The sequence below is a fragment of the Sesamum indicum genome, linkage group LG5, assembly GCF_026168435.1.
Source record: "Sesamum indicum cultivar Baizhima isolate 11 linkage group LG5, ASM2616843v1, whole genome shotgun sequence".
NCBI lineage: Eukaryota > Viridiplantae > Streptophyta > Magnoliopsida > Lamiales > Pedaliaceae > Sesamum > Sesamum indicum.
Window position 1 is genome coordinate 5,297,375 of NC_142661.1, and position 6,567 is coordinate 5,303,941.

Consider the following 6,567-nt stretch of genomic DNA (forward strand, 5'->3'; position numbering starts at 1 on the left):
TGTAAGATGCCACACTACAGCACTCATTCACATACCTAATAGGATCATCACATTTACAAAATAAGGTACTACAAGCATGTTTACATGGGATGCCATTCAAATCACATTTCCTACAAGAACAACTTCTCTTATCCAAATCAAATGAATGTTTTGAACCATCAAAACAGTTTAATTGATAATGAGATGAATCAGCCTTTATGGGATACAATCTGCAGACTTTTCAACATTTTTATCAACAATTTTAAGAATTCTAGAACATATAACACCAGTCTATTTCAGTTCTGCCCTATCCCTATTATCCTGCAATCTTCTCATTAAATACTCTCTAATCAATTCAAGCATAGTGATAATAGGCTTCTCTGTGTAGGGTGTTTATCATCAAACCATTCTGCAGTAGTTTTATCAAGTACTGACATTTGTTTCATACACAATCTGAATTCATTAAGGGTAGTATCCCCTGCACCCTTCCACAAACAGTTTTTAAATGCCAAACCCTTGAAGCCTGCATTCTTCAAGTTAGAACATAGATGTCTTACACAATACCTATCATCTGAAGCAGGAAACCCATCCTTAAATGCTTGAACTAAACCTTTTTTCTTATCAGATATGAAACACCACTGATCATCTCTAAGCACCCTCAAATCAGATTTCAGAAGCATTAAAAACCACTCCCAAGTAACCCTCATTTCGTTTCCAACAACAGCATATGCAATAGGACAAATATTGTCATTCAGATCAATGCCTACTGCTGTTAACAGAACACCCCAAAAGGACCTATAGATAACATCAATCATCACCTACCACTTGTCAACACCCCCCATTAAATCATTTTTCAAGGCACCAAAACACAGATAAAATTTATCAAATTTCTGATCAGTATCTACCCCTACCACCACTGTGGAGCCTTGGTTAGATTTTAGCAATTTATGTGCATAATCTTGCATTATTGAATATTGTACCTGAAGAGCGCCCTCTATTGATTTAGTGCCTTTTTTTTGGCTCTATACGTTTGATCTCGTGATACGTTGACTCTTAAATCCTGAATGAGATCAACCCTAAAACCCTTAACATTTCTTTTTGGATCACTTCTGAATTTTTTAATGTAATTTTCTGCAAGCTACTTTGAATTTAAATTTTTTACATGATAGTCCCTTCCACAAGTGTGATTGGAGTATTCTCTTATCTGAAATGTGCATTCATCAACCACTTTGTGTGTATTTATCATCCACTGAAAATCTTCCTTAGCACATCTAGCATACATTCTGTTCTTATCATTCTTGGTGATTTTCAAATGCCTTCCTGATTTCATTGCATGACTGTGAATGGCATTTCTAAATTCAAATTTATTGTTGAATATCATACCTAATTCAAAGGTAGGATCATATTGTTCCACATTATTGAAAACAATATTTGGCTCTCTTCTTCCATCATCACCAGACCCCTTTTCACTCTGAAAGTCATCCTCCCTCCCAAACAGGTCTTTTTCTCCCTCTTCATTGCTACCTTGTCATGATCTTTATTGTTTCTTTCTTTTCTTTCATATTAGTTTCTTCAACCTCTCTTTCTATTTGTTTTTCCAAAGCATCTTCATCAATGCACTTTCCTGTTTTTTGAGTTTTCATCTCATCATTTCTCAAATCATAGTCACTACTTTCAAAGGATTTAGATTCTTTTAAATTTTTACCCTCTTTAGTGAACCCACCCTCCTGAGGTTGTGTACTACATTCACCAACCTGACTACCCATAACATTTCTATCAACTTCAACATATATACGATTTCTTTTTGAGGAGCAATACCAATACACACATCAAACAAAAAATCATCATTATTTACTTTGTAATACACATCTCCAAGCTTTGTAAATATGTCCTATTACCAAAATAGCCCACCTCACTAGCCATTTCATTCAGTTTTAAAATAGATATTTCATAAACATCCTCATAATCAAATTTGTACATTGCATTCTCCCAACAATGTAATGTAATGGTTGCTAACTTAGTGTCATTATTATCTGAAAGACAAAAAAAGGGAACACAAACAAACAAACACAAAACAGAACAAGTTAAAATTCATACAAAATCATACAAAAAAACAAAAGAGAACAAGTCAAAGCAGAAAAGTTAACAAGTTAAAATGTTTAATCACAGAAAAGTTCCTAACAAATCATAGAAAAAAAACATAATGGATACATTTACACATAATTTCAGAACATGAACACATTTACACGCACATGGGAAACATAAAATATTCAGCAGACAAATAGGGAAAAAAAAAAGAAAATGGTCCATTGTTCCTTTCAAGACAGTAACAACACAATGGGACCATAGTGTTGGAGATTTCGGAACAAAAACACAATGGACCACTTTCATTTTTTGGGACCCCAAAAGTCATTTTTTTTTGAAGACATAGAAACGTTACCGTAAGATGTTGGAAGAAAATAGTTAAACTCAGGATCCCGAAGTGCAATTACTTCAATTGGGTTTCTTCCTCCTAAATCGACGATCAATTGTTTGTGGGAGTTGAAAGAAGGGTTTTTAGGGTTCTTTCGATTTAAACGAATTGTGATTTGGGGGTGAATTGTTGCTGCTTTTGTTTTACAGCTTTCTTTTTTAACTCCTCAGTTTTTCACATTGTTGCCACGTCATTATTTTTTTCCCACGTGTCAGGCCACGTGTGCGGCTGACTATGAAATTTTTGCACAGTTGTCCTAATTTTCCCCCCTAAAGCCACGTCATTAGCTACGTCATTCGCAACGCAAGCTCCTAAAAGTTTATGTTGTGCACGTGGACGTTGGAACCTTAAGCCCCAAACCTCTCAGCTGCGTTTTTTGTCAATTTTGGTCGGAAGTACTAAAATTACTAGAAAAATCAATACTTACAGGACTAGAATTGCCAGTTCTGTAGTTACAGTCCCAATTCTGCCACCCCCCCATACTTACAGAACCAATTTTGCAATTATGCCTTAGAATTATTTTGAAATATAAAGCAACTCATATCAATTTAAAGCTCATGTCAGTACAATTAAAATGATCAAGAATACCTGCAAATTATCTTAATTATAAATGTGAATATATTAATGATGTTTGTATCAATAAAGTATATTATATTATTGTGTGATCCTATCTATACCAAGTAAAAATTCATGTCCCGTGTATTTATTATGATCATTAAGTGAAAAATTGTGTACGTGCAATTACTGTAGTCGACATAAGCAGTTATTATATTGATCCAATCTAAAAAAAATGTCCGTACAATTAGTGTACAAGCATTAAGTGATGTCCGTGCGATTAGCATGATCAACAAGATATATATATAATCCTATTTGCAACTAGTTAATACTTGCAGATACATTTAGTATGATCAATAAAAGATGTTATCCCTATTCAAACTAAATTAATACTCACATCCATAAGAGTACGATCAACGAAGGACGTAATCCGTACTCAAACTAAATTAATAATTACTTACATATGATGCATCGACATATGTATGAAAAAAAATTATTATCTCTAGTTATACCAATTAAACTCGTGTTCGAGCAGTTGGTGTGAGCATTAGAATGTTAAATCCTACTTATGTATATAAGGATAAAAATACAGTTTCTGTCTTATAATTTATGAGGGAGTGTCATTTTTTATCCTACAAGAATTATGAAAATTAGTTTTTACAAGACTAAAATTATCAAAATTATAAAATTAATAGAATTAAAATTACTAAAATAATTAGTTTATCAATAAAATATAAGTAAAAATACTATGGGTGTGTCGGTGGATATATATGAACACACATATATCCAGAGATCTTGTATAAAGTTGAAAATTAAATCAATTTATTCGCAATTGCATTTGAGGTTGATGAATAAATGTGTAATACAAATATATTAGTATAAGACGACTAACACGAATTATGATCACATGTTAACATTTATGATATCTATAGAAGCGTATTAATCATCACTATATTCTTGAATATGAACGAGGAATAAGATGTGTGATTAATTCTTGTAACATTTATGTAAGGTAATGAAACTCATATACGTACATTTATGGTGCTTCCAGCAGCAAAATATTTTGTCCTAGTTACCAAATTAAACTTTGTTTATAGAATCAGTACAATTAATATGATCAAGAATAGTTCCAAATTATCTTAATTATAAATGTGAATATAATAAATGATTCTTGTATCAATAAAGTATAATATTATCTTGTGCAATCCTATCTATATCAAGTAAAAATTCATGTCCCGTGTATTTATTATGATCATTAAAGAAAAGATCGTGTACTTGTAAGGTCTACTAAAGAAGTTATTATGTTGATCTAGTCTATAACCAATGTCCGTACAGTTGAGGTACAAGCATTATCTGATGCTTTTACAAACAAAATATATATGTATCTTCACGCATAATGAACAATTAGTATGACCAATAAAATTATGTAGTCCTTCTGATATACTAAGTTAAAATTCATAGCGGTACAATTAGTATGAAAGCATAAATATTCAATGCTTTGATCAACGAAATATATATTTATTCCTATTTATACCAATTAAAACTCATGTCCGTGCGATTAGCATGATCAAGAAGAAATATACATAATCCTATTTGCAACTAGTTAAAACTTGCTGATACATTTAGTACGATCAACAAAAAATGTAATCCCTACTTGTTATAATTTGTAGCACAATGACTTATTAAAAGGCCGACAATTGTTCTGATCCACTAGTTGTTTGTAGTAGCTACTGCAGTGGCACTGGATGGAGTACCGACAATCGATTTTGGATATATATTTTCTTTGCAAATGAAAACGAGTCATAATGTTCGTACTAGGCACCAGCACCAATTTCTCCCATGCTTCATTGGCATCTCAACCACATCGAAGGAATACCTATGTGGCGCTCAACCGATGGATTTGCCACCCGAATTCCTCCCTCATCCTCAAAATCTTTTCAACTTGACGGCAAGCTAATTTGCAAGTGTTCATCTTAATTTCATCAATAGTTGCCTTAAGAAACTTAGCCCTAGTTTCACTATCGATAAGACCCTCACCCCTGAAGAACTCATCCATCTTGGGGACTCCAATGGCACACCTAATCCCATTATCATAGTCACGAATTTTTTGCCCTTGTAGACCTGAATTTTGTCCGAGTTAATGACATCTGCCCCGAAATGGGCGGCCAGGTCTATCGCCAGGCAATTGTTTGAAACATTAGTTTTTTCGAGGCAGATGTCATCAACTCAGACAAAATTCAGGTCCACAAGGGCCTAGACATAGTAACCAATAAGGTGAGCAATGAAAAATGTTGCGATGTGTCACACCATTTGCTTGAAATCATTGGTCCCGAGGTGGATTTCACTGTACATGATTTTGTGCATCATACATTGCTGGCTGTTGATGCCATTGTACGAAAGAATCGGTTGCCGATCATTGATGGAGGGTCCAATTCCTTTGTAAAGGTACTTGTCAGCAACAACACTGAGTTTCCCTACAAGTACGAGTGTTGCTTTCTCTGGATGGACATGGCTATCCCAGTCTTGCATTTGTACGTGTCGAATAGGGTTGATCAGATGGTCGATAGCGGGTTGGTGGAGGAGGGTAAGGTTTTTTTATCCCAAAATTCGTGACTATGATTATGGGATTAGGTGTGCCATTGGGGTCGTCAAGATGGATGAGTTCTTCAGGAGTGAGGGTCTTGTCGATGGTGAAAATAGGGCTAAGCTTCTTAAGGGAACTATTGATGAAATTAAGATGAACACTTGCAAATTAGCTTGCCATCAAGTTGAAAAGATTTTGAGGATGAGGGAGGAATTCGGGTGGCAATCCATCGGTTGAACGGCACAGAGGTATTCCTTCGATGTGGTGGAGATGCCAATGAAGCATGGGAGAAATTGGTGTTGGTGCTTAGTACGAACATTCTGGCACGTTTCATTTGCAAAGAAAACATAGATCCAAAACCGACTGTCAGTACACCATCCAGTGCCATTGCAGTAGCTACTACAAACAACTAGTGGATTACATCTTTTGTTGATCGTACTAAATGTATTGGCAAGTTTTAACTAGTCGCAAATAGGATTATATATATTTATTGTTGATGTGCATAGGGATAAATTAAATTAAATTGTTCACGATTGCATTTGAAATTAATGAATAAATCTATATTGCGAATATATTAATATAAGACGACTAACATGAATTGTGATCGCATGTTAATATTTATGATATCTATTAAAGCATATTAATCATTGCTATATTCTTGAATATTAACAAGGAATAAGTTGTGTGATTAATTCTTGTAACATATAATGAAGAATTCATGTAAAATAACTCAGGAAACTGATTTACTGCTGCATACAATAGCGTTATTACAAAACTAAAACAAAATAAAATAAAATAAATGGATGCAATCAGTATCATCAACAGATGGATAGTGCAACTTAATTACTTTCATATTAATCATGGACAACAAAATGTCCAAATACATGAATCAATTGCATATAGTAACAATTACAAGAATAGTATAATTAACATTCAGAATATGCTTCAATTAAATTTCAGTTAATCTAAAAAAGAT